Raw genomic sequence first — 27247 nt, 5'->3', positions numbered from 1 at the left:
ACTTTATATCCCAGGTGAAGTGAAAAAGAATTCCATGAAAGTACACGTTACTAAAACTGACTCACAAAGAAAGAGAAAACACTAACAGTTCCATAACAATTTAAAAAATGGAATTCTTAATTTAAAATCTTCTCACAAAACTTCAGACCAAGATGGCCTGATTAGTATATCTATCCAACATTTAATGAAAAAAATATCATCCTACACAAACTTTAATAAAATAGAGGAAGAGGAAACACACACTACTGGTCAGAATATAAAAAATGTACAACCACATGAAAAACAGTTTATTAAATATGCACTACCACATGGCCCAGCCGTTCCTCTCCTGGGTGTGAGAACACAGAGCCCTGTAAGCAGGTCCTCAGAAGACTCATTCATAACAACCGCAGAGCTGGGGGCAGCCCAGGGGTCCATCAGCAGGCAAGCGGGTGAGCCCACAGTGTGGTCGACACACAACTAATAATTCTTAGCAATAAACAGATCAAATTATTGCTACGAACTTGGACCTCAAAACCATGCTGAGCTAATACACATTGGAATACACAAAGGAATACACATTGTATAATTCCATGTATACAAGGCTATCAGTTCAGTTACTCAGTCATGTCTTACTCTCTGTGACCCCATGGACTGCAGCATGCCAGGCTTCCCTGTCCATCACCAACTCATAAAGCTTCGTCGAACTCATGTCCATCGAGTCAGGTGATGCCATCAACCATCTCATCCTCTGTTGTCCCCTTATACAGGGCTATAGGGAGGGAAAAAGTCTCAACTATGGGGACAGAGGACAGATCAGGTGTTAACCCCAGGGGGGCGGGCTGGGGAGGGGCTGACTGGGAAGTGGAACAAGGGAGTATTTACATGAGCTGGAAATGTTCTATGTCTTAATTGCAGGGTAGGTACTTCAGGGTTTCTCAGAAACCATCAAGCTGTACACTTAACATAGGTGCATTTTGTTTTATGTAAATTATGACTGACTCTGTGGATAAAGCCCTGATTTGTAGTATTTTTAAATTTCCATGATTAAATACTCTCACCAGATTACTCAGCACAGAGCTTGGAAGCAGTGAGCATGGTCAGTCTCGCGTGGCGGTCAAGCCAGCTCCAGCATACCACCACTTATCCCTCAGTCAAGTAAGAAACCCTGAAACATCACTACAGCAGACTAAAATAAATAAGATTTTCAATGCCAGGTGTTGGTGAAGCCACAGAGAAGTGGAAGCATTGGTCCCCACTGGACATTGGTGACATCTACTAAAGCGGACGCTGTACACACCAGGACCCAGCAGTGCCGTGTCTGAGGCATCACAACAGAAGTGTATACAGAGGCCCCTGTGCACTACAGGCGTGCACAAGAGGTCACAGCAGCACCGATGGATCACTAAGGACCCAGACACCTCTCAGGAGAGAAGAAATAGACATGGGCCCGGCACCCACCCGATGGGACAACTGACTGCACTCGAATTCTGTCACGTGATTTCACGTATGCCTCAACCCCTGTGGGTGAGCAGGCCAATACAGGTAACACTGGGGGGCACCCCCTGGGGCAGTTACACCCACATTCTGTTTGTGAACATTTTCTGAGCTCACATTTTGTGAACTTCCATATGTGTTCCAATCCACAGTTAAAATGTTTTCTACAGAAAAATCTGTTTTCGTCATACAGTCAGACCCTTTAGGCTGCAATCATTATAAGAGTCTGGAGCTGGGTGTTTGTCTTTTCCCAAACCGTGTGTGCCCACTTGACTCTGGGTAGGGTCCCCAAGCACCTCTCTTGTGTTCTGACCGAAACATTTTCCCTTTGTTGGTTGCCCACTGTCGAAGGGCTTTGTTCCCTGAGTTTGTAAACCTGTTTCGAGAGACTCAAAAGCCCCAGAGAGCCCTTCCTCCCTCTCCCCTGAGCCCTGAGGACCAGAGCAGATTCACAAAGCCTCCCTCATCCACCTGCACAGACACCTCGCTTTGGGGCTGAAAGTCAGGAAAGCGGTGACACAGAGCCGGCAGAACCAGATGATGCCTCTCACCTGCCTCTCCCCCTGCGTGCTGCCACGATTCCATTTGTCCTGGAAGGGTCTTGCGCGTGGCAGCCCCGGCTGGCTCGGAGGGGCTGCACCTGGGGTGAGGGCCTCAGTGCCAGCCAGCAGCTGCGCTCCCGCCAGGCACGCATTTGCATCTCAATACGCTGGGCTGGAGCTGGAGGAGCCAGCTGTCAGGGCCTTGGGAGAAACGCGCCTTGTTCCTTTAAGGGGTGGGCTCAAGGCTCTTCATCAAGTGGCCTCCATTTCCCTGCAGTCTTCACACTCACACAATTCTTCTAGACGAAAAAATACGAAGCGCCATTAGCGAGTTATCAGGGGCCAACTGTGTCCCCATCAAAGCCCCTCAGTCCATTGAGGCCGCGTGCAGCTGCAGGGGCTGGCGCCCAGCAAGCGGCCGGCCGGGCCATCCCTCTGTCCCGTCTGTCCATCTCCACCGGGCACTGTGGCCCCCGAGGCCTTTTACTGTCACATCCAGTGGAGTGGACGGCATGTTCAGAGCTCATGCACTGTCCTGGGGGACCAGGCCCAGCCAACACCCCCAGACGACTACCCAGACCCAGCGGTCCCAACCTCCCCCAGGTGCTTCCAACCCAGTGCCACAAGCACGCCCCTTGCCAACCACAGCCCCGGGGCTTTAGCACACAGGTCCGCCCAAGAGGCCGTCCCGGGTCCACCACAGCGTGTCCCTCACCCCCCCCAGGCCTGGGGTTCCCTGCTCCTCAGTCCCCACACAGGGGGATCAACTCCACCAGGGAGGGCCTATAGGTCGGCAGTAGCAGGTCGAGTTTGTTGTTGTTCAGTTGCTAAGTAATGTCCGACTTTGCAACCCCACGGACTGCAGCAAGCCTGGCTTCCCTGTCCCTCACCATCTCCACTGAGTCAGAGATGCCATCTAACCATCTCATCCTCTGTCACCCCCTTCAACTACATGGACCTTTGTCAGAAAAGTGATGTCTCTGCTTTTTAATACACTGTTTAGTTTTGTCATAGCTTTCCTTCCAAAGAGTAGCATCTCTTAATTTCATAGCTGCAGTCACCATCCATAGTGATTTTGGAGCCCAAGAAAATAAAATCTGTCACTATTGCCACTTTTTCTCCATCTATTTGCTATGAAGTGATGGGACCAGATGCCAAGATCTTAGTTTTTTGAATGTTGAGTTGAATAGTGTCTCCAAAAATTTACATCTACCCAGAACTTCAGAACATAACCTTGGAATAGGAGCTTTCTGGTGTGATGATTTAAGAGGAAATGAGGCTGGGACCAGGGTCCTCACCCCAAGAGGAGACGGCACACGGGGGATGTCACCTGACTTCAGCAGTCCGGGCTGTGGGGATCTGACTTAGCAGCCCCAGGACACCAGCACAGCCAGCCCCCCCTCCCAAGTGCAGGGGTGAGGGGGCACTCCCTCCCCGGGCTTCCTCTGACTTCTCCGGTCAGCCCTGGGGGCACATACGTGGCCCCAGCCTCACTGGACACACTCAAGTCAGACACAGGAACACCTCTCCTTTGATAATTTAGATGAAATGAACCAAATCCCCCCAAACCACAAACAACCAAACCTACTCAAATGTAACAGGTACTGAATAGTCCTATAACTGTGAGGAGGCTGAATTTGTAGTTAAAACTACAAAAGAGAAATGCCCAGGCCCAAGTGATTTTACTGGTGAAATTCTAGTGGTGGTGGTTTAGTCGCTCAGTCGTGTCCAACTCTCTGCGACCCCATGGATTGTAGCCCATCAGGCTCCTCTGTCCATGGGATTCTCCAGGCAAGAATACTGGAGTGCGTAGCCATTTCCTTCTCCAGGGGATCTTCTTCACCCAGGAATCAAACCTGGGTCTCCTGCATTGCAGGCAGATTCTTCAAACATTTAAGGAAGAAATAACAACAGTCCTACCCGATCTCTTCCAGAAAGTAGAAAAGGAGGGAACACTTCCCAGATCAACTTTATCCAAACAAAATTAAGAAAGGACAAATAAGAAAATCAGAGACCATCACCCCTCACAACATAGAAAACAAGCCAGCGACCAAGTGGGCTCCGCCCAGGAATAGCTGCTTCAAAACTCAAAAATCAATTAAAAGACCAAATAAGAGAAACCATACAATCCTATCAACAGAGGCGGAAAAAACATCAGACAAAATTCAGTATCTATTCACAATCAACAGCAACCACTTCTCAGCAAATTGGGATGAGAAGTTCCTGAGCCTGACAAAGGGTGTCAACACACCCACAGCCACCACCCCTCAGTGGGGAGAACCACACAGCGGTCAGCTTGGAGCTGACCACTCTGTTTGGAGGAGCTGGGGCAGGGTGGGAGGGGGCAGACAGTCCAGAGAAGGCAGGATGGCTACCAGTGCCAAGTGGGAGACGCTGGCAGACAAGCACCACATCCCACACAGAGTCACATCAGGGTCTCCTCCCCAGGGCAGGGGCCCCAGTCCAGGAGCCAACCCCGCTCCCCAGGGCCGAGTGCTGAGCTGTGGTCAGGCCCAAGGTGGGCCTGCAGATGCCCCTGCCCCTCGGAGGCTGGGTCTGAAGGGGCTTCACCCCCATGTGAACCCCCCAAGTCCAGGTTCAGCCAAAGTGAGGCTGGCCCGCCACTCCCTGCCAACAGCTCCCAGGAAGGGGCACCCCAAGAGAGCGTCGCTATGTTGGCAGGACCCCTGGGACTGTCATGCTGACCTCTGGAGGTGAGACGCTAGCACTGGGCCCCGAGACCCACCCCCCAACTGACCAGGTCTGGTCTAAGCGGCCTCCCCACACCTCTTTCCACCACTATTTTGACAGCTTCATGGTGATTTTCACACTCATGAGCCGAGAGCCTGTGTGGTGGCCACAGGGCGTCCCCTAGAGCTGCCTCGACCGGCCTGTGGCTCCGGACCTTGGCCTCACTCAGACCGATGTCCAGCGCCCGTAGGCAGAGCTCAAGGGCAGAGCTGGACCGAGGGACACAGGCCTCTCTGCTCGCGGCCCCGCATCGTGCAAACACTGGGTAGAACTGAGGTGAAGCAGCCTGGACATCCCCCATGGAGGTTCTCAAACCACTAATCTAATCTAACCTATTTCACACAGGTCTTAGATTCTGCCAGTGAGGAAAGGCCAAGGGAAAATAACAAATAATGAAGAGCACACAGATGTGTTTCCTGGTCCTGCTCACACAGGAGAGGAGCCCGCCTCCCCTTGGCTGTTTCCCCACAACCCTGACTCAAACCTCTTCTGCGCTGAAGCCAGCTGTGGTGGCAGGGCCCGCTGCCGCCTCTGACGCTGGGGCCCTGTCTCCAGTCTCTGTCCTATGGAGACACCTCCAGACAGGACCGCAAGGAAGCCCTGGGCGGCCCAGTGGTCAGGACTCGGCCGCTGGAGGGCAGCCAAACCTGCTGGGGGTCTGACCCCAACTCGACCCCACTCCAACAGCCTCCCAACCTAGAAGACCCCAGACAGTCCAGGCCCCCCTACCCCAGCACACACCACTGCCAGAGACCCCCCACAGGCCACACCCACCACCAACCCTCACCTGCTTCCCTGCCCCCAGCCTCCCACTCCCTCCCCCACTCTCCCCTCCAGCCTTGCCGCCACCCCAACCTAAGCATGGCTAAGCAACCTAAGCACGGCACCCCAACCTAAGCACCCCCTAGCACAGCTGAGCCCCCAGCGTGAAGCCCTGGGCCCCGCTCCCTCGTTGGCGTCCACTTCCGTGTGGCCCCTGGGAACCAGCCCGATACCTGGTCAGCACAGGTGAGTCACCCGACCCAGGCCTGGAAGTACCCACCCGCCCCCTGGAGTTCTCCCCCCTCACCCCGGAGCTCACAGCTGAGCCCCTCACCACCACCCCCCCAACCCCACCCGCCCCCACCCCGTGCTCGGGACGACCGTGCTCAGGCGCCACCTCTGAACCGCTCACTTCTCCCTCCAGTTGCTCTGGCCCTGAGTGTGCGGGGGCTGCGAGAGGACGCGCAAGTGCTGCGGCTCTCTGACCCCATGGCCCACCGGCTCCAGGCTCCCACCTGAGCAGGTCGAGATGCCCCCACACAAGGAGCACGGCCCCCCGAGTGAGCACATGCACGGCCCTCGGCCCCATGGGTCTGGGCCAGCGAGCTGGGCAGGGACTCCCACCCACGGAGCCCAGAGATGATGGTAAAAAGGTGTGACTCAAGCCGAGCTGTGGACATCTGTTACACAGCCATAGAAATTGAATTTCGCCACATGGAAATGTTACAAAACTGACCATAATGCAATAGGGCCACAAGTTATGAAGTATCAAAAAGAAGACAGAAAAAGACTTTCATGTGGAAATTTTTTTTTAACTGCTAACTCCTGGATGAGTGGGCAAAAACAGTTAAAATTACAGAATTTCTAACAAGGTAATAATGTGAAAACACTACATACCAAAATCTTCGAAATACATTTAAAGCACTGATCGTAGGACAATTCGCAGTATTAAACATTTTTATTTAAAAATATGAAAACAAGTTAAATTCCCAACCCAAAAAAGCTTAGAAAAAGATCTAAGTAAATCAATAAAGAGCATATGAAAGGAAATACTAAAAAATGAGAACAGACATGACAGAGTAAAAAACAGAAAAGCACAGTCATGATTAGTAAACCAAAATCCTAATTTTTAAATTAACAGAATATGTCATCTATTAGTTAACTTAATTGAGAAAAGAGGAGAAAGTCAAATATACAAAATAAGTAATAAGGGCAAATGATCATTGAAATGATAGAAATCATGAAAAGAGGCCACTTTGCATCAGGCTCTACAAATGAGTCCATAGAAGAAACAGGAAATGTCCTGGGGAAATACACATCAAAACTGACACTGTTAGAGATGGAAAACTCAGACCTATTTCCATGGAAAAAAAAGGTTACCATAAACCACCCCAATCCACCCTACCTTCCCAAAAAATTAGGCCTAGATCATTTCACAGATAAATTCTACCAAATCTTTAAGGGCCAGATGGTCTTCAGCTCAATTCAGTTCAGTTCAGTTCAGTCGCTCAGTCCTGTCCGACTCTTTGCGACCCCATGAATTGCAGCGCGCCAGGCCTCCCTGTCCATCACAAACTCCCAGAGTTTATTCAAACTCATGCCCATCGAGTCGGTGATGGCATCCAGCCATCTCATCCTCTGTCGTTCCCTTCTCCTCCTGCCCCCAATCCCTCTCAGCATCAGGGTCTTTTCCGAGTCAACTCGTCGCATGAGGTGGCCAAAGTATTGGAGTTTCAGCTTCAGCATCAGTCCTTCCAATGAACACCCAGGACTTATCTCCTTCAGGATGAACTGGTTGGATATCCTTGCAGTCCAAGGGACTCTCAAGAGTCTTCTCCAACACCATAAGCATCAATTTTTCAGCACTCAGCTTTCTTCACAGCCCAACTCTCACATCCATACACGACCATTGGAAAAACCATAGCCTTGACCAGACGGACCTTTGTTGGCAAAGTAATGTCTCTGCTTTGTAATATGCTATCTAGGTTGGTCATAACTTTCCTTCCAAGGAGTAAGCGTCTTTTAATTTCATGGCTGCAATCACCATCTGCAGTGATTTTGGAGCCCCAAAAAATAAAGTGTAACACTGTTTCCACTATCTCCCCATCTACTTCCCATGAGGTGATGGGACCAGATGCCATGATCTTAGTTTTCTGAATGTTAAGCTTTAAGCCAACTTTTTCACTCTCCTCTTTCACTTTCATCAAGAGGCTTTTTAGTTCCTCTTCACTTTCTGCCATAAGGGTGGTGTCATCTGCATATCTGAGATTATTGATATTTCTCCCGGCAATCTTGATTCCAGCTTGTGCTTCTTCCAGCCCAGCGTTTCTCATGATGTACTCTGCATATAAGTTAAATAAGCAGGGTGACAATATACAGCCTTGACGTACTCCTTTTCCTATTTGGAACCAGTCTGTTGTTCCATGTCCAGTTCTAACTGTTGCTTCCTGACCTGTATACAGGTTTCTCAAGAGGCAGGTCAGGTGGTCTGATATTCCCATCTCCTTCAGATGGGAATTTTCCACAGTTTATTGTGATCCACACAGTCAAAGGCTTTGGCATAGTCAATAAAGCAGAAATAGATGTTTTTTTGGAAATCTCTTGCTTTTTCAATGATCCAGCAGATATTGGCAATTTGATCTCTGGTTCCTCTGCCTTTTCTAAAACCAGCTTGAACATCTGGAAGTTCTCGGTTCACATATTGCTGAAGCCTGGCTTGGAGAATTTTGAGCATTACCTTACTAGCGTGTGAGATGAGTGCAATTGTGTGGTAGTTTGAGCATTCTTTGGGATTGCCTTTCTTAGGGATTGGAATGAAAACTGACCTTTTCCAGTCCTGTGGCCACTGCTGAGTTTTCCAAATTTGCTGGCATATTGACTGCAGCACTTTCACAGCATCATCTTTCAGGATTTGAAATAGCTCAACTGGAATTCCATCACATCCACTAGCTTTGTTCATAGTGATGCTTTCTAAGGCCCACGTGACTTCACATTCCAGGATGTCTGGCTCTAGGTAAGTTATCACACGATTGTGATTATCTGATGGTCTTAAAGCTTTACAAATTATCCCACAATGTGGAAATGAGGTCATAACTTTTATATTCTTTTTCTAATGCAAGAAGAAAATTGGTAACCTAACCACAATAAGGACAGTATGAAAGAAGATATTTACAAACCAGCATCACTTACTAATACTGATACGAAAGCACTAACCGAAACATCGGCCATCAGAATACAACACTATATGAGGAAAATAAGACACCACACCAAGGGGGATTTATCCCAATACTCCACAAAGTTGCCACACTATCAGAAATTTGATATAGAAATTTCACTATATAGATACATTTCAGGAGAAAATTTTGCACCCATAGGTGCAAAAAAAAGCACTGACAGGGACTTGCCTGGTGGTCCAATGGCTAAGACTCCAAGCCCCCAGTGCAGGGAGCCCATGTTCGATCCCTGGTCAGGGAACTAGACCCCACATGTCACAAATAGCCTGGGCACTGTAACTTCTGAGCCCGCGCACCATACGGAAACCCAGCGCAGCCAAAAGAGTTAGGTAAGTATTTTCTTAAAGCCCTGATAAAAGTTAATTTTCTATACAGAATTTCTGATAGTGAAGCAACTTTGGAGTCTTGGGAAAAATCCGCCTTGGTTGTTTAGTTTAGTTCAGTCGCTCAGTCATGTCCGATTCTTTACAACCCCATGGACTGCAGCACACCAGGCCTCCCTGTCCATCACCAACTCCCAGAGTTTACTCAAACTCATGTCCATCGAGTCGGTGATGCCATCCAACCATCTCATCCTCTGTCATCCCCTTCTCCTCCTGCCTTCAATCTTTCCCAGCATCAGGGTCTTTTCCAATGAGTCAGATCTTCACATCAGGTGGCCAGAGTACTGGAGTTTCAGCTTCAGCATCAGTCCTTCCAATGAATATTCAGGACTGACTTCCCTTAGGACTGACTGGTTTGATTTCCTTGCAGTCCAAGGGACTCTCAAGAGTCTTCTCCAACTCCACAGTTCAAAAGCATCAATTCTTTGGCACTCAGCTTTCTTTATTGTCCAACTCTCACATCCATAGATGACTACTGGGGAAAACAAATTCATACATGACTACTCTTTTCCTCAAGCAGAGTTGTATTCTGATGGCCAATCTTTCAGTTAGTGCTTTTGCATCAAAATTCAACAACCAGAGGTACTTCCCTGGTGGTCCAGTGGTTAAGAATCTGCTTTGCCATGCAGTGGACATAGGTTCAACCCCTGGTTGAGGAACTAAGATCCCACATGCTGTGGGGCAACTAAGACCAACTGCTCTGGAGCCCGCACTCCACCACTAGGGTCCATGTGTCACAATGAAAGATCCCACATGCCACAACTAAGACCTGACACAGGCAAATAAATAAATATTACAAAAAAAAATTCAACAGCTGCAGGTGACAGCTGCATTGGACAGCAGGCTTAGCCCTAAAGAATCAATGGGGAAAACAGACTCAAACGATAAGTGAGTTCCCAAAGACATGAAATTAACACACAGAAATCCAGAGTTTTCTATCCACACAAAATAACCAATACATACCTCCCTCCCCATCAACCTCAGAAACCAAGGAGATGAAACACTTGAGAATTAATCCAACAACTGTGCAAAAGTCATTATGGGACAATTAAAGAAGTGTGAGTACAAACTTCGGTTTCGAGAACACCTAGTGTTGTTTGAGGTTAACATCCTGAGTTTGTCTTGTGCTTCAGTTGCAGGAGAATGAACACCTTGTGTCAGGAAACACACCCCTGGAATATGTCGGGGGCGGGCACCATAATGCAACTTAATCTCTGAAGACAAACACAGGAAACAATGACTTTTGGGTGAGCTGGGAGAAAGGAATGCAGAATTCACCATACTGTTTTTGCAACTTTCCTCTAGATGTGAGATCATTACACAATAAAAAGTTAGAGAACTGAATTACAAATACCCACCCTCTGTGACCTGGCACTCCCCTGCAGGAACCTGGGTCACACTTGTACCTGTGAGTACAGCTTCTACAAAGATATTCTCTGTTGTGTCCAGACTGTGTTACTAACTTTTAATGTCACTAAATTACGTCCACAAGACGGACCATGCAGGTGGAGTCAACCACCCACAGAAGGTGCAGAGGGGGTGTGTGTGGAGGGCTCTGCGCACACGAAACACCCAAGACACAGAGAAGCAGGGGGGCAACCATTTCTTAGGGAGGACCTGGGAGCACTGGAACACAGAGCTCATGTTTCAATGCATATCCCTAAAAATTAAATACTTTAAAACATAAATAACACTGATACCTTCAAATACAATATAACTGGCACTCTGCTATGGGCTGAACTGTGTCCCCCAAAGTAGGTGCTGACATCCTGACCCCAGCATCTCAGAAAGTGACCTTGTCTGGAAATGGGGCCTTCAGATGAGCCACCCCACCCTGGGGCCTCCCAGGTGGCACAATGGTAAAGAATCCACCTGCCAATGAATGCAGAGGATGAGGCCCCCCTGGAGGAGGGCAGCCCTGATCCCCTAAGACTGGAGGCCTTACAGGAGGAGTGTTATGGAAAACACAGACTGAAACCACCCATCCTGGCCAGGCAAGATAGAAACAACCTGTGAGAGTTCTCTTACAGCAGGAAATCCTGGTATGGAACACGAAACTAACGAGTTACCACCAAACGGAATAATTTGGGAAAGGTCAGAAGAAGAGAGAAGACACCAGCTCACAGGTCCTACAACCTCCCAGAGTCCTCCTCTCTGGAGTCCACCTTGGCTGAGCGACGCGTGCACCACCAGGAAGCACCCTGAGTCAGGATGACTGGACAGACAACCTGGAGAGACTGGGCACCATGCTTCCAAGCAGCGCTCCTGGGCCCAGGCGCCCCTTCCCAATAGAGTCTCTGGCTTTGCCAGCATGCGGTCTCCTCGTACAATTCATTCACCAAGGTTAGACAAGCGCCCACTCTCAGGGGTCTTCCTTCCTGCAACAGGAGGAGAGACACAGCCAGAGCGCTGGGAAGACGAGACCAACACCAAGGGCCATGGACAGCCCTAGAAGGTGGATGAGACAGCAAGAGCCTCCCCGGAGCCACAGAGAGTGGCCTGATCTGACCTCTGATCTCCAGACTGTGATGGGACGCGAGCCCCCAAACCTGTGGCATTTTTAGGCAGCCCTGGGAAAGGAATAGACCCTGAAAGCAAACAGGCCCGAGTCCAAGGTGCAAACATCTGAGGGACCCATCAGCCAGACAGGGAGCCCAGGGGCTGAGACCGCCCCTCCTGAGTCTGTCCCTGTCACAGGATGCAGACTCGGCCTCGCTGCAGCCAGAAACCACCTCGGGCTTGTTAAGTGCAAATGTGGGCTCTTTCAAATGCTAATCGGGGTGCACAGGGGGCCCCCAAAAGGAAACAAGAAATGGGCCCAGCCGGGCCTGGAGCAGTTGGGAGGGGTGAGCAGGGACAGGCGGCGGCAGACAGGAAGTGCGGCTCGTGGCAGAAGGATGGGGTCTGTGCACTCAGGGCCGCTGGAGGGGCTGGGGTCCAGACCAGAAAGCCGAGGGGACAGTGACAAAGCATCCGGCAGAAAGCCCAGTGGCCGCGGTGTCCACCTGCAGAGCCACCCCAGGTGACCGGCGCTCCTGAGCAGAGCTGTGTCCACTGAGAGAGGCTGGGGGTCGGCGGGGCAGCCACTGGCCTAAGAAGCCAGGCAGGGCCCCACCTCAGGCACAAGTGCAAGGACAGGCGCTGAGCTGGCGCACCTGGCCCTGCTTCTGCACATCACTGCCTGAGCCTTGCCGACGTGCACACACACAGACACACGTACACACAGAAACACATGTACAACACGTGCACAAGCACACACCCCAGCTTCAAGGGCTCACCAGGCCTGCGTCCATCGTTACATAAATGACCTTCTTCCAATAAGCCAGGCATCACTGTTACCCCAATTCTCAAGAGAAGGAAACTGAGGCAGGTGACGTGACTCTGTCCAGAGCAGATGGCAGTGGAGCCGAAGTCCCCGTGGTGGGGGCAGGGGTACCCTCACTGTGTGGGTCCTTCCCGCCTCCTTATTCACTTATTCCAGACCAGCTCTGTCCTCTCCAGGCGAGGCGACAAGGCAGGTCCTCACCAGGGACGGACGCCACAGAGCGGAGGAACAGAGACAAGTGCTCTGAGTGGCGGGACTGGGACTCCGTGTTGAGGGCACGTGTCCCACACAGAGGCAGCAACCAGAGCGAGGCTGTGGAATTGGACACAATCAGAGGCACGTGGGCACGAACTCAGCTTCAATCCAAGTGGCTACAGACAGAGGTGCACGGACAAACGCGTGTGCGCACCTTCCCCTGTCCCTGAGCTCCTCCAGAGTCCACCTCCCACTGGAGGGCCCCGGGCTCCTCAGAGTGGGATGGGGACAGCAGAGCTTGTACACCTGTCATCCAGAAAGGAAGGGGGGCTCCCACTGGCCAAGGCCCACACACTGGGGCAGGAGCAGGAAATAGGACATTGAATGAATGAACGAACGGAGACTCCAAAGAGAAGTAAGACCTTTGGAGTCCACATGGCCAGAAACAAGCCACGTGGAAACCACAGCCTCCTGATGGGCGGTGCCAGGCAGCCATCCTTCACAGAGGCACACGCGTGAACCCCCTGTCCTGAGGCAACATCAGACAGACCCAAATTTGGGTCCCCCAAGGCTAGGGCCCCCATTCTTCAAAAGCTGAAGGTCCCCAAATTCAGAGGAGACGAACATGTCTGCATGCTGGCCTGTCCTCCAGGCCCACATGCCTCCCAGGGCAGCATGGGGTCCACTGTGGTGGGCTTGGGCTGCACCAATCTATCAAAGTGTCTCCCCATCCAAATTCCCTAAAGCACAGATGAGTTTTATGGTCAATTTGCTTTGATTTTTCCCTAAGAACTTGGTGACCCTCCCTTGGCACAGAGACTCTCCCAGGATCCAGAGGTGGAGAGGGCGGCCGCAACGGGAAGGCCTGAGGGACTCGGAGCCCCAGGCGAGAGTGCTGCTCTCAGGGTGGTTTGGGAGGCCTGCTATCCAGCAAGCTGCTCCCTCCCAGGGCTGCAGCCAGAGCAGTGGCACCGCACCAGCCCGGGGCGAAGGCCCTCTCTCTCGCCCCGGCCCCCTGACCTGCCCCAAAGGGATGCCCCCACAGTGTTTTCTGGGAAGCCTCCATCCTCCAGTTGTTCCCCCACAACATCGAGCAGGATCCCTGAGGCACAGTCACCCTCACAATGGCCAGACAGGGGGAAAGCCTGGTGTGCTTTCCGGGCCAGTGACAATGAAAGAGACCTCCCCCAAAACCCAATGGCCCACTGAGCCCGCCGGCCTGTGGGACTGACCTGCGCAGCCAGGCAGGGGCTCGGGCAGCAGCGCCAGCCTCGCCGCCACTCCGCCTCCAGGGGGTTGTCCCCCAGGCCCATCCTGCCCCCACAGCTGCCTGGTGCAAGCTCGCCGCTTCTCTTCTCAGTGTGTGTTTTCTCTGGACCCCGACCCATGGGCTTTTCTGCATTCTCTTTGAGATAAAAATCAAACACAAATCTTTAAAGGCCATCTCCAAAAACCACAGAAAATCTGGAATTAAATAAAAATAAAGCTTGTGGTTTTCCTCCCAGGAACTTCCTGCTTATCTGAAATGCACTGAGTCAGCAGCACCTCAGAGCCCAGATGGAAGCTCCTGGGGCCTCAGCCTTGGGACAGGGTCAGCCCCTCAGGTGACCAGCCCCCCAGTCCCAGGGTACATCAAGGGAGGGGGACAGTGGCCAGACCTGCTGGTTCAATACTGACGTACACATGTGTGCAGTCCACACAGGGGGCTGAAGAGTGTCCCCAAATACCCATGGCCACCATGATTCGTGCCCAGGCTGTTGCATACTCTCTCATGAGACGGTCGGTCAGGTGTGGCCACAGAAGAAGATCTGGGGAAAGCCAAGTTTATCAAATTCATGGGCCCCAGAGATGGAGCCACATGTGCAGGGCCACGGGGACGCACAAGAGTGGGAACAGGAGCCAGGGGAGGCCTAGGAGAGCCTTTCTCAGTCCCGGGGGCCAGGGGCTCTGGGGCTGTCCCCAGTTGTCTGGTCCTTGGGTCCTGGGTGACCAAGGGCAGGGGGAACGTTGGCACAGTGTGTGGGGCGGATAAGGAGGTGGGGCAGGGTCTAGAAGCTAGGTTCCTTAAGATGTCAAAAAGTCACAGCTACAGAAAACTGTAAAACACAGCCTGATTATCAGATTATGGCACTACAGAAATGGGATCCTCGCAGATGGAATTAAGAAGCTTTAAGGTGAGATCATCCTGGATCAGGATGGCTCTAAATCCAGTGACTGGCATCCCAACAGAGAAGAAACCACATGAAGATGGGGGCAGAGGCTGGAGAGACATGGCCTCAGGTCAGGGACACCTGGTGCCCCAGGAGCTGGGCAAGCCTGGAAGGATCTCTGCTGCAGCCCCATTAGCCTCCAGAGGGGGCATGGCCCCGAGACACCGCCATCTCTGATTCCAGTTCCAGCCTGTGAGAGAACCAGTGTTGTCTTAGGCCCCCAGTTTTAGTGATTTATTGAGCCCTGAAACCACGGTCTCAAGAACATTCCTAAGGGTTTCAGAATCATCGAGAAACCAATAAAACTGTCTGTGAAACCTTCCTTTCAGCTGCCAGGAGAACACCTTTGGGATGATATTAAAATTTAGGGGCAGGAGGCAGAAGGAATGCTTTGGTGGGTGTTGAGACCAGGACTGGCACCACAGGAAGAGGATCAAAGGTTTTCACCGGGAAAGCCCTTCGTGTATGAACGGGTCCTTCTCACCTCAGTGCCCGACCCCAGGTTCCTCCCAGGCTCCAGGGAACACACACTGGGATCCGCCTGCATCTCAACACAGCACAAAAATCTCCTTTTCCCAGATGATTAATTTAAGATGCTGGGACACGTGGGGCAAGGCATCTGAAACCTGCTCAACGTCTCTGCTGAACTCCACGTGGAATTTATACCTATCTATTGATTGCCAGGAATAGATTCATCAGCCAAATGACTGCAGTCCTGAAGGGCACTCACATGCATCTAGTGGCAAGTAACAGAACTGCAAGAACACGGTGAAAGGGAAACGCCGCAGCTCTAAAGCGCCCTGGTGCTCGTCAGAGAAAGTCCCATCCATACTTGTCTCTCCCTGCCCCAAAGGTCACCCTCTTAGAATGTGTATTCCACACAGCCTTAATAGCCAGGAAGACTCTGTCATACTTTCTGATCCAGAGTTAGTAGTGTGAAATAAAAATAAGTTTTACTCTTAGAAAATTTTCCAAATGCAAACCATAACATAAAATTTAATGTGACTTTTCTTTCAAGCCATATTGTCTCAGAGTTCTGAGACAGTCACCTAGAGATGGGGGCAGGGAACCCATCTGAAAAGTCACTCTTCTGGAAAAACTGACTTAACAATCATGAAAAGATATAGATGCTTCATGCATTTATTTGCATGTTATCCTTGAGCATGTGCACACGCGGACATACACACAAACACACTATGTGTTCAGTTGTGTCTGACTCTTTGTGACCCCACAGAATGTAGCCTGCCAGGCTCCACTGTCTATAGAATTTTCCCCAGCAAGAACACTGGAGCAGGCTGCCATTTCCTTCTCCAGTGATCTTCCCAACCCAGGAATCAAGCCTTTGTCTCCTGCGTCTCTTGTATTGGCAGGTGGATTCTTTACCACTGAGCCACCTAGGAATCCCCATCCTTGGGCAGGGGCCATGCTAATCTCTGTATTGTTCCAGTTTTAGTGCATGTGCTAAAGAAGCCAAAAGCACGTGGAATTTAAAGGAACCCACACCCGCATGAATAACTCCAATGTCCTCACCCCCTGTAACCAACAACCGCCTTGCGGGGCTTCCCTGATGGTTTCAGCTTCTCCAGACTGATCTAAGCCTGTGTTTTTGTGCAGAATAATCTGTCTTCCTTGTACTGATGTAGGAAGAAATAACAGCTGTTTTCACAATTCACCATCCACACATGGTAACAGAAGACAGTCACCTCTCAGAAGCTAGCTTTGCTAAAAGTGGCTGTTGGGAGGCAAACTCCTAACTGCACTTTGATGGATGAGACACAGGTTACCTTTGCCAAGAAGGAGAATTCGGGAGAGAAAAGAAAAGACAGACAAGGAATCAGATTAATTTCTTTTGTGCAGCAAAAATATTCTATAGCTTACAGCTATAAAGTTCTAACAACAAACAAACTTTACTGAGGAGAAGAAAGAAACCACACACTCTCCAATGCAGAGCCCAAGGCCCAAAGCTGTCCCAGACTTGAGGAGCTCAGAGTAAAAGCAAAATCACTGAAGGAACAAAAGCAGAGAGGCTCAAAGGGAGCCTCGAACATCAGTATTTTCAACGAATAAACATCCGCAGGCACCTGTTTCCTGGGAACCAAGAGAGAAAAGCAGAGACTTTAAAGAAAAGCAGGGAGTGAGGGGGATGCCTTGGGGACTAAAAGGCAGCTAATTTTATCTGGCTTCTTTCCAATGATAAAATCTAATCCATCATTTTCTCTGGGTGAAAGCTCTTAATGAAAATTTAGAGAGTGCAACTGAAATTTAGAATTCTCTGGGGATTCTGCCGGGAAGATGTCTAACCACCACACAAAACTTGCCGCAGCTGACTCTGCCGAGAGAACCGGCCACGTGGGAGGCCATTGGGCTGTAGCGCGGTCCTGGACTTCCATGCCCCTCGCTGCCACCAAGGGAAACACCCTCCTCCAGCCAGGGAGCCCAGTTTACAGCCTTCTGCTCGGGGAAACCCTCTGGGGAGGGCTGATGGAGATGCAGCCTTTCAGCACAACACACTTGCACCCTGACAACATCCCCCGCACGCCGTCCTCACTCAGACAGACGGGGAAGGAGTCTAACTAGTAGCTCCCTTGTGCAAACATCACACCTGTCTAGTTCCAGACATTTCCATCACCCCAAAAGGAAACTCTGCACCCATTAGCACTCACTCCCCACCCCACCCCAGCCCCTAATCTGGTTTCTTTTTTTATAATTTTATTTACTTATTTACTTTTGGTTGTGCTGGGTATTCCTTTCTCTAGTGGTGGCGAGCGGGTTCAGCAGTTGTGGCGTGCGTGCTCAGTCACCCTAAGACATGTGGGATCTTCCCAGATCAGAGATCGAACCTGTGTCCCCTGCACTGGCTGGCAGATTCCTATCCACCGTACCACCAGGGAAGTCCTAATCTGTTTCCTGTCTCTCAGTTTGCCTGTTCTGGATGTTTCACACAAAGTGAACACATGTCAGGTACGTGGCCCTTTCTGTCTGTTCTCATTCACTTAGAACAGTGGTTTTGAAGTCCGTCCACACTGTAGTGTGTGGGTGCTTCACTCCTTTTCACAGCTGGATGACACCCCTTGTATGGATAACTTCACTCCAATTATCCACCATCCATCAATGGACCCAGGCTGTTTCTACCTCACAGCTGCTGTGACTGCAGGAAAAACCATGGGCAGGCAGGTATCTGTTCAGGTGCCCATTTTCAATTCTCTTGGGTATATACCCAGAAGTGGAGTTGCTGGGTCACCTGGTGACTGTGCTTAACCTTCCGTGGAAACTCCGACTGTTTCCCACAGCTGCTACACCGTTTTACATCCCCATCAGCCATGCACAAGAGTCCCAATTTCTCCACATCCTTGCCAGCACTTGTTATTTTGCATTTTTATTTTATTATAACCACCAGAGAAGGGGTGAGTGGGATCTCATGGTGGCTCAGATTTGCATTCTGTCAAGCATTTGTTTATGTCCTTGTTGCCCATCCACTTATCTTCTCTGGGGAAGTACTTGTGAATCTGCACTTCCACTGCAGAAGGATGCAAGTTCAATACCTGGTTGGGGAACTAAGACCCCACATACCACAAGGCATGGCCAAAAAAAAAACTTTATTTAGGCCACAATGTGCAGCAGGCAATATCTTTGTTCCCTGTCTAGGGATTGAACCCATGCCCCTCACATTGGGAGTACAGAGTTCCAACCACTGGACCACCAGGGAAGCCCCTATCGGTGCATTTTTGAACTGGGTTGTTTGTCTTTCTCCTATTTCCACTCATCTTTCTGTAACCCTGCACGCAGGAGTCTGGGGCATGTGGGGTCCTACTACTCCATGAGGCTCGCAGGGCCCTCCAGTGCACAGGCTATGGCCTTTGGTCAGCGTTTGGAAACAGAGGGGATTATCTCAGCCTTTAATGATCTCCTTCCTGGGTGTTCCCTTCTTAAGGATCTTTTATCAAAGGACATCATCATCCAATATATTTAATATTTTGTTTTCTCCTAGGAAGAGATGGATCCCCAGTTATCCCAGGGCAGAAGGACTGACCCAGAGGCCAGGTTAACACCTCAAGCCACATAACACAAGACAGCAGTCAGGGCTTCCACATCACTAAAACCCAAGCCCACTGCCACCTTCAATCCCAGAGAGGGCTTGAAGAACCAAAATTCATCAGAAAAAGCCAGAAAACACGTAGCGATACCAGATGCCATCACTAAGCTTACAGTAGTGACATTCTTCTGCCACTTCAAAGCTGTGCTACCACATCCATTCCATTCCCTGTGCCATGGGCTCAGTATCCCCTTAGTTTTCCTCCTTTGATAAACAGGCAATTCGGATTCATTTCCACAAAAGCAGGGCCCACATAATTCTCAACAGATGTGCTCCGAGCACATGCGCTGCTAGAGAGCTGTGCTAAAGCCCTTCTCATCTTAACTCTCTTTCGTTCTCTAGTGTCTCACCCTGGAAAACCAGGTTAATTTAAAGGAGTTCCCTGAAATTAAGAAACTACGTTATCCTGTACCTACAAGAAAACACGGGTATGACCTCTCATACTTGCAACCTCAACAGAAGGTTATCAATGATAAACATTCTAAGTTGGGACTCCCCTGGTGGTCCAGGGGTTAAGAATCCACCTGCCGACGTAGGGGATGCAGGTTTGACACTTGTCCTGGAAGAGCCCAACTGCCAAGGGGCAGCTAAGCCCACGCACCACAATTATGAGGCCAAGCTATAGAGCTCGCAAGCCACAGCTACTGAGCTCGTGCTCCCTTACAAGAGAAGCCACCGCAATGGGAAGCCCCCACTCTCCACAACTAGAGAAAGCCCGCGTGCAGAACAAAGACCCAGAACAGTCAAAAATAATTAACAAATTTAAGAGAAAAAAAAAAAACCATTCTAAGTCATCTCAGCAAACCTTGGCCCAATGGCATCTGTGCCTGGTTAGGATGTGGCCTCCAGGGGGAGATGCAGGCGTCCTGCGCAAGGGTGGCTGCCTGCCCCTCCTGAGAGCAGAGGTCACCAGAGCTGCCCGAAGCCCCCTGGCTCCCCGTGACCCAGGCAATGGAGTTGACAGACTGGCGGTTCTCTCTGAGCCCAGGGACACAGGTTAAATTAGAGGAAAAACTAACTTTTTTTTTTTTCAATTTTCCGATATGTGAAGTCCCCCAGACCACGACAAATCACCCGCCTTGTAGAAAGAGCACCCCTCCCTTCTCTGTAATCCCCATCTGCCTTCGCTGGGACCTCTCCTCTCACTCACCTTCCCACCTGACAGTGTTTCTGATGAAAAGCCATCACCTGTCTGACCTTCCCACTCGCTGGTGAGTTTCTGTGCATATCTCACACAAGCGGAGCGGGGACAGAGGGAGGGCACGGGGCTCCTCAGTCCCGGCTCCAGCCCCCTCTACCCCCATCGCCTCACCCCACCCCCAGATCTGGCCAAGTCAGGGAGCCTCTGTGGTGAAGGAGGCTGTAGGGTAGTAACCACGGTGTGTGGACTGAACTGACAACAGATTAACAGAACAAGTTCATCTGTATGCACATGGGAGCCCAGAAGAGTAGCTGGCTCTGTAAATGGTTTCAATTAGATGCTTATATACCTAACTTAATAGGGGAAAGGGAGCCAGGAGAAAAGCCTTCTTACAGGAAAAGCAAATCTCTTCAGCAAAGACAAATGGGTTTTAAGAGAATAATTGAAACGTAAGAAAGTATGTGATAATGTCCCCTAGAAGGGACTTGGGATAGAACTTATTCCCAGTGTCCCCTGGGAGCAGACCCCCCACAGAAGGAATTTACCACTGCCTGACTTCCCAGAAGCCGCTCTTAGTCAGATGAGGGACACTCCAAAAAGTCCTCTTTCTGCATCTGTTGATTCTTGAATGCCTTCAGCTCAAAATAAACCTCACATCAAGGTGCTGTATTTTGTACTGTTTTGCTCTGTTAATGCTATTTTAATTCTTTTAAGTCTTTTAAATTTTTTATTTAAATTTTAAAATTTTTTATTTAAATTTTAAAAATTTATTTGGTTTCACTGGGTGCTAGTTGCTGCATACAGTATCTTTAGTTGCTGCCATGTAGGATCTAGTTCCCTGACCAGGGATCAAACCCCAGCGCCCTGCATTGGAAGCGCAGAGTCTTACACTGGACTACCAGGGAAGTCCCCAAGGTGCTATATTTTTGGCATGGCATATCCTGATCCCCATCATAGCCCTTAACCACGCATGTTCGCCCTGTCACCCAGCACCAACGAAGTCCCCTGGGTCAGCAAGAGTCGCTGCTGTGTGGGCCATCTGCTTTTCCCTCCAAGGCCAGGTACAGCAGATCCTTTAAGGGCTGTTTGATCTCCCACATGTGGCTGATTAGAACATACATTGAATGAAGGAATCAAGAGCGGAGTGGGGCTCCCCCGCCCGGCAACCTGGGAGCCTACTGGGGAGCAGAGGAGACAAACGGTGTTGGGTCCTCACTCCAGGAAGCCACCGACAGAGCCAAGGACGGGGGTGGCCAGACGCGCCAAAGCCTCCCCTCCAGGCTGGGCCAGTGGCCCCTGGTCCACGATGCTCAAGTACAGGTCACAAGAATACTGTGACAGAAACCCTTCAGCGGGCTGCTTCCTAGAACCCTGGCTACACCAATGCTGCTGAGTGGCTCACATGTACCACCCCCGCCCCCACTCACCTCCAGCACCCCATCTCTCCAGGCTTTACTCTTCCAGTGAAACCACGGTTGTGTTCAGAGTACTTGATAAAGTTTTGCAACAATAACAAAAGGCAAGAATTCTGTCCTGATATGTCAGAGTTTTTTCCACTGGGAATAAAATGAATAAATTCCCCTCCTTTTCCAAAAAAAATACAGGCACAAGCATTCATAAGTTCCTACATAAGACCTGCGCTTGGAAATGTCTGTGACCCAAATATTTTGTCAATTCAGTATGTACTGAGGCACCAGAAAAGACCAAAATATGACCAAGCAGTGAGTCCTTTCATAATCCTCTAAATTATGTTTTGACATCTGAGTTTACACATATCTTATTTGTTTTTACATGAGATCTACTATATTCCTATATACATGTTTCTTTTCTAATATAAGAAACATTTCTGTAAAGAGATGAAATAAAATGTCATTACACTACAGTCCCACATGTCTCCACAGTCAAAGTCAAGTGGCTGGAAAGAGTGGAGCTAGAACTAGATCTATGGGATGGGGTCTGGCATCCTCGAGCTGGGTCCCAGCAGTTAGCAGTAGATCCAGTCAAAGCTGCGAGGTCCATTACCAAAATCACCACCATCATCACCATGACCATCATCACAGAAACCACCATCATCACAAACACCATCATCATCACCACTACCATCACCAGCCTCACCAAAACTACCATCACGATCACCACCATCATCCCCACCACCACTAATACCATTATCATAACCAAAACCATCATCATCATCATCCCCACCACCATCAAAATCACCTTGGGCTCACATTTACAAAGCACTGACCACGAGCCCTTTTCATGTATTAATTTATCTAATCTTCACATCCTGTGGGGTTAACCTCAGTTCACAAGGGAAGAAACCATGGCACAGAGAAGCTGAAGCCACACAAGTGGGAAGGGACAACAGCAGAGTGTCAACCCCAGCAGTCTGGCTCCAAAATAAGGCCCATTCCGGAAACGTCAGTCAGAACAAACGTCAGTCCAACTCCCAGATTCATGGGAGCAAGGCAGCAGAGGGCCATCCTGCTTTCCTTTCTCTTAACTGTTTCTTTTTTGTTTGTTTTTGGTTGTGCTGTGCCTTCACCACTCTGCATAGGCTTTCTCTAGTTGCAGCGGGCAGGGGCTATTCTCCAGTTGTGGTGCACAGGCTTCTCATCACAGTGGCTTCTCTTGTTGCAGAGCTCGGGCTCTAGAGTGTGGGCTCAATAGCTGTGGCCCACAGGTTTAGTTGCCCTGTGGCATGTGGGATATTCCCGAGGTGTCCTCTGCGTGCAAGGCAGATTCTTAACCACTGGACCAGGAGGGAAGCCCCGCTCCCTCTGTTTCTTACACACACAGCTCTGAGTTTTTCAAGCAATGAAATGGGGTGGTCTCCATCATGCACAATCAAAGCACCTCTGACCCCCATTAGGGAGGGACAAAGGAGGCGTGTGGATAATGAAATGGGAACTTCTGGCTGTTCACCCACAGCTGAAGCAATCCAGGTGACCCACACTCAACATTTGGTGTGCTTTTCTGAAGATAAATGACAAAAAGTTCAACTTCTGGGGGTAGGGCTGGTTGTGTTTCTGCTTTAAATGCTATCAATTCTCCTCAGATGGGGAGGCCATGGGGCAAGGGGGTGCATACAGGTAGAGGGTCTGGAAGAAGCTGTGAGCCAACTGAAAAAAGGGGTCAGTCAAGAGACTGTCTGTCAAAGGCAGCAAGAACCTCTTCAACCACATCCGGATGTCCAGGGCAGGGGGCTGCCTAAGCTCGTCCTACAAATAGAAAAACTGCCCATCAGCTGTGTCTGAGTGACAATGGGAAACAGAGACTCACTAAAAACATTTATGAAAAGACAGGAGCCTTGATCCTCACTCAGCATCCTCACTCAGTAAGGATGTGTCAGTGAAGAATGGAACCAAAGGCACTTTTTATAGGGAGGAAACAGGCTTTTCCACAAACCAGTTGTCACCAGCACAGTGAGGGGTAAGGACCAGCTGGCCATGTGATTCCAGGCCACTCCCACCCCAAGCACTGGGAAGGCGACAGGGACGACCTTCAGGGGCGCCCCCACCTCCCAATCCAGCCCAACCCACTCAGCCCAGAGTGTCTGCCAGCCCCCGCAGTGAACGCTTCCTCTGTGTGCACACCCACACTCCCTCTCACCCTCTCCTGCCTGCTCCCCATGGAGCCTCCAGCCCCTCAGCAGGAGCTGGTCACCCATGACTAACACAATGGAGGGCCTCAAATCCACACATGGACCCTGAAGGGCAAAGCAGGCTTCACCTGCTTTCGCAGTAGCTCAAGGCCCCGAGGCCAGAGTGAGAACTCCCAGAAAAGCTAAAGGGTGTTCTGAAGAGACGGCAGCCTGAACTCACAATCCTACTAGCTCACCTGAGACCAAGCCCCGCAGGGAGAGAGCAGGCTGTTTGCCCACTGGATCCAGGGAACTGAGCTGTGAGAACATGTGCTCCCCAGACTGAGCCCAACCACTGTGACCAAGGAGCCCCTCACCAAACAAAGTCTTCGCTCTCCCTGAAATGAGGCCTCAGGCGGGAGGCGCTGCAGGGCTCCTCACCAGGTGCTCCCACCAGATGCTCCACCAGGTGCTTAAGGGTGTCAGGCCGTCTCCTCAGCCCTGCTTTGTTGTTGCTGCCTCTCCAACACCGCGTGCTCTCCTGGCCCCGACTGCCATCCCCTCAAGACTTGCCCCTTTCTCCCTCCTTCTCCCTTTGAGGACAGGAAGGACCCTGTTCTGTGCCTCCAGGCCCTCTCAATCTCAGGGGAAGGAAGCAGGATATACAGAAAGGTCATGATCCGAGAAGCAGTCACCATCTCCTTGCCAAACCAAGAGAAAAACATCCAACAAACCCCAGTTGAGGGGCATCCTGCAAAATCCCTGACCAACACACCTTGGAATGGTCAAGACTGTCAAAACTAAGTCAAAGACTCTATTCCAGAGGAGCCCAGGAGATGCAAGGACCACACATGACAGGGGACCTGCTGCAGAAAGAGGATGCTACCTAACACAGTGCTAGCGTTGGTTCATAACTATAATGAGTAAAGGCTAGCGATAGGGGATGCGAAGGGCAGGGGGCACCCAGGGACACCATCCTTTCTACTTTGTTTTTCTGTAAGCCTAAAAGTGCTCTAAAAAAAGTTAAAGTCTATTAATTACCTTTTTTTAAGTAGCAAGATGCCCCCGTAATCACAGCAGCCCAGTCTCTCCTCAGACCCCAAAAGCTGAAAGGACTGGGACCCTCACAATCACCCACAATCTCTAACACAGACTTTGTCCTCTGAGAATCCTGAATATCTGAGCCTCAGCAAGACTGACGGGGCAGAGTAACCTTGATTACAAACCAGGCGCCTACAAGCTCGTTTATCCTCATAAAATTACATTAAATATTTTATGTCTGACCTTCCTTATCTTTCAACAAAAAGAATCAAAAGGCAGCAAATCAATGTGGACAGAACAACAGAAAGAACTTCAGTTGGCTATGTAGTTAGAACCCAGCTCTTCTAAGGGATCTGTGCCAACGATGGGAAAATAAAGCTGTTTTTCTTTAAATTGTGATGTTTACATGCACTGGATTTATCATCACTGGTTTTAAGTGAAAGTCCTAAGTGTAACAGCTGCTCTATTTTTGTTTCTAAATACCCCTAGATGTCACCATGTAACAGAAACTTGAAAAATTTAGGAAAGTTGAGGAGTCCTGACGCTAAATTTGAAAGGCAGGTCCCGTGTTTGCAACGTGGGGAAGCAATTGGATAGGCCTGTGGCTCCACCTAGTGGCAAAGGCCAGGCAGGGGACATAGGTGAGCCAGCCAGCTGAAGATGGAACTGCCTGACACCACCACACAGCAACAGGACTTCGGGAGCTGCCTTTTTGGGATTCAGGTGAAATGCAACATGAAACTGTGTCTTGGCAGGGCTGCTGGGATCTTCCTCTGAGATCCAGTTCCAAAGACCTAGCTCCACAGACCTCAGCCCAAGAACCTCTCAGGGTCTTCGGATACCACAGGGAGCACCTCTTGCCATGTGCTGCCATTGGTGCATTTGCCCATTAGGGATGGACAAAAGTAGGACTTGGCCATCTGCACAACCCAGGCCCTGCCCAGGACCAGGCCAGGGGGCTCGAGGAGGGAGAGGCTGTGGAGAAACAAGGAGAGGGGCCTCAAGGCCTCAGGGACTCACCATCATAGGGCGGTGGTGGACCCCCACCCCCATGGGTGTTGAGCAGCACCCCTGGCCTCCACCCCCAGACCCCACAACCATTCCCAATAGAGACAGTGGTGGGGCAAGACTGGATGTAGATCCCAGGAGACCAGGCTTTACAGCTGTGCCAATGGTCGGCTCCTTTGCTGTGCCTTGATTCACCGGAGTTTGTCTTCAACACACCCCTCCCACTCCCTACAATCCTGGCTTACTTGCTGTCCAAACCACAGGCCATCAGGACAGTGCCCAAGTCCTTACTGAGTCATGATGGAAGACAAGCTTTGTTCCCTGTCGCCTGTCTGCCCAGCCTGTTAGTTTTACAAAAACTTCCTGGTGTCCAGTTCCATGGCACACCTCAAAACTCACCTGAAACGATAATCACATGGCTCACTCAGGTGTCCAGAACAGCTCTTTAGGAGGAAGGGTGTCCCTTGAGAGGGGACCTAGGTGAGGAGTCTTGAGGGGGGAACTGAGGGGGGAGCTGAGGGGGAGTACCTGACAGGAGGGGCTGACCTGAGAAGGGGGGACCTGATGGGTGGGGACGTGATGGGGGAGACCTGAGGGAGGACCTAAGAGGGGGTACCTGCGTGGGGAGACCTGAGAGGGGTGGACTTGAGGGGGAGAACCTGACGGAGGGGGGATCTGAGGTGGTAGGGCTTAAGAGGGTGAACTTGACAGAAGGGACCTGAAGGGGATACCTGAGGGGGAAGACCCTAGAGGGGCAAACTGAGTTGGGGTACCTGAGAGGGGGAACCTAAGGGGGTGGACCTGAGGGGCGTACCTGAAAGGGGATCTGAGTTGGGGAACCTGAGAGGAGTGGACCCTAGCGGGAGGACCTGAGGGGGGAATCCGAGGGGGGCACCTGACGGGGGACCTGAGGGGGAGACCTGAGGGAGGAAACTGAAAGGGAGTACCTGAGGGGGAGACCTGAGGTGGGGGGAACCTGAGGGGGAGACTTGAGGGGGGGACCTGAGGAGGACCTGAGGGGGAGACCTGAGGGGGGGAGCCTGAGATGGGTGGACCTGAAGGGGAGACCTGAGGGGGGGGAACCTGAGAGGGAGGGCCTGAGGGGGAGACCTGAGGGTGATACCTGACGGGGGAAGCTCAAGGGGGAGACCTGAGACGGGGGACCTGGGGTGAGGACTTGGGAGGATCTGACAGGGGTGACCTGAGGTGGCGGGACCTAAGGAGGGACTTGAGGAGGGGACCTGAAAGGTGGGACCTTAGGTGGGGAACCTGAGAGGGGGAATATGGGTTGGGCAGAGGCACCCTGACGGCTCTGTCGTTAGTCTTCAACATTTCTCCTTTTTTCACAGATTCGGGCGGACGGTCTCACTCACCAATGCCGCCGTGGGAGGCTGGGGATGCCCGGCCACCTCAGAGGTCACCTGCCATAACTTAACAGGAGGCTGAGAAGCCAGGCCAAGGGAACACCTGAGCCTGACAGGTGACGATGCCACCTCCGTTCCGG

At 50.8% G+C, this 27247-nt stretch overlaps 1 long non-coding RNA gene and 1 pseudogene across 1 annotated transcript; both read right to left on the bottom strand.

Moving 5' to 3' along the window:
* Nucleotides 1–27247, bottom strand: LOC133063303 (uncharacterized). The gene is made up of 3 exons (XR_009694382.1): nucleotides 27117–27247; nucleotides 2028–2317; nucleotides 1–751 (listed from the first exon to the last, which is right to left on the bottom strand). It is a non-coding gene; the product is annotated as an uncharacterized LOC133063303 (long non-coding RNA).
* On the bottom strand, nucleotides 16283–16357 carry LOC133064119 (U6 spliceosomal RNA; annotated as a pseudogene).

This window comes from Dama dama, chromosome 10, assembly GCF_033118175.1.
Source record: "Dama dama isolate Ldn47 chromosome 10, ASM3311817v1, whole genome shotgun sequence".
Taxonomy (NCBI): Eukaryota; Metazoa; Chordata; class Mammalia; order Artiodactyla; family Cervidae; genus Dama; species Dama dama.
Note: the sequence above shows the minus strand (reverse complement) of the source record. Positions and strands in the feature narration are given on the sequence as shown.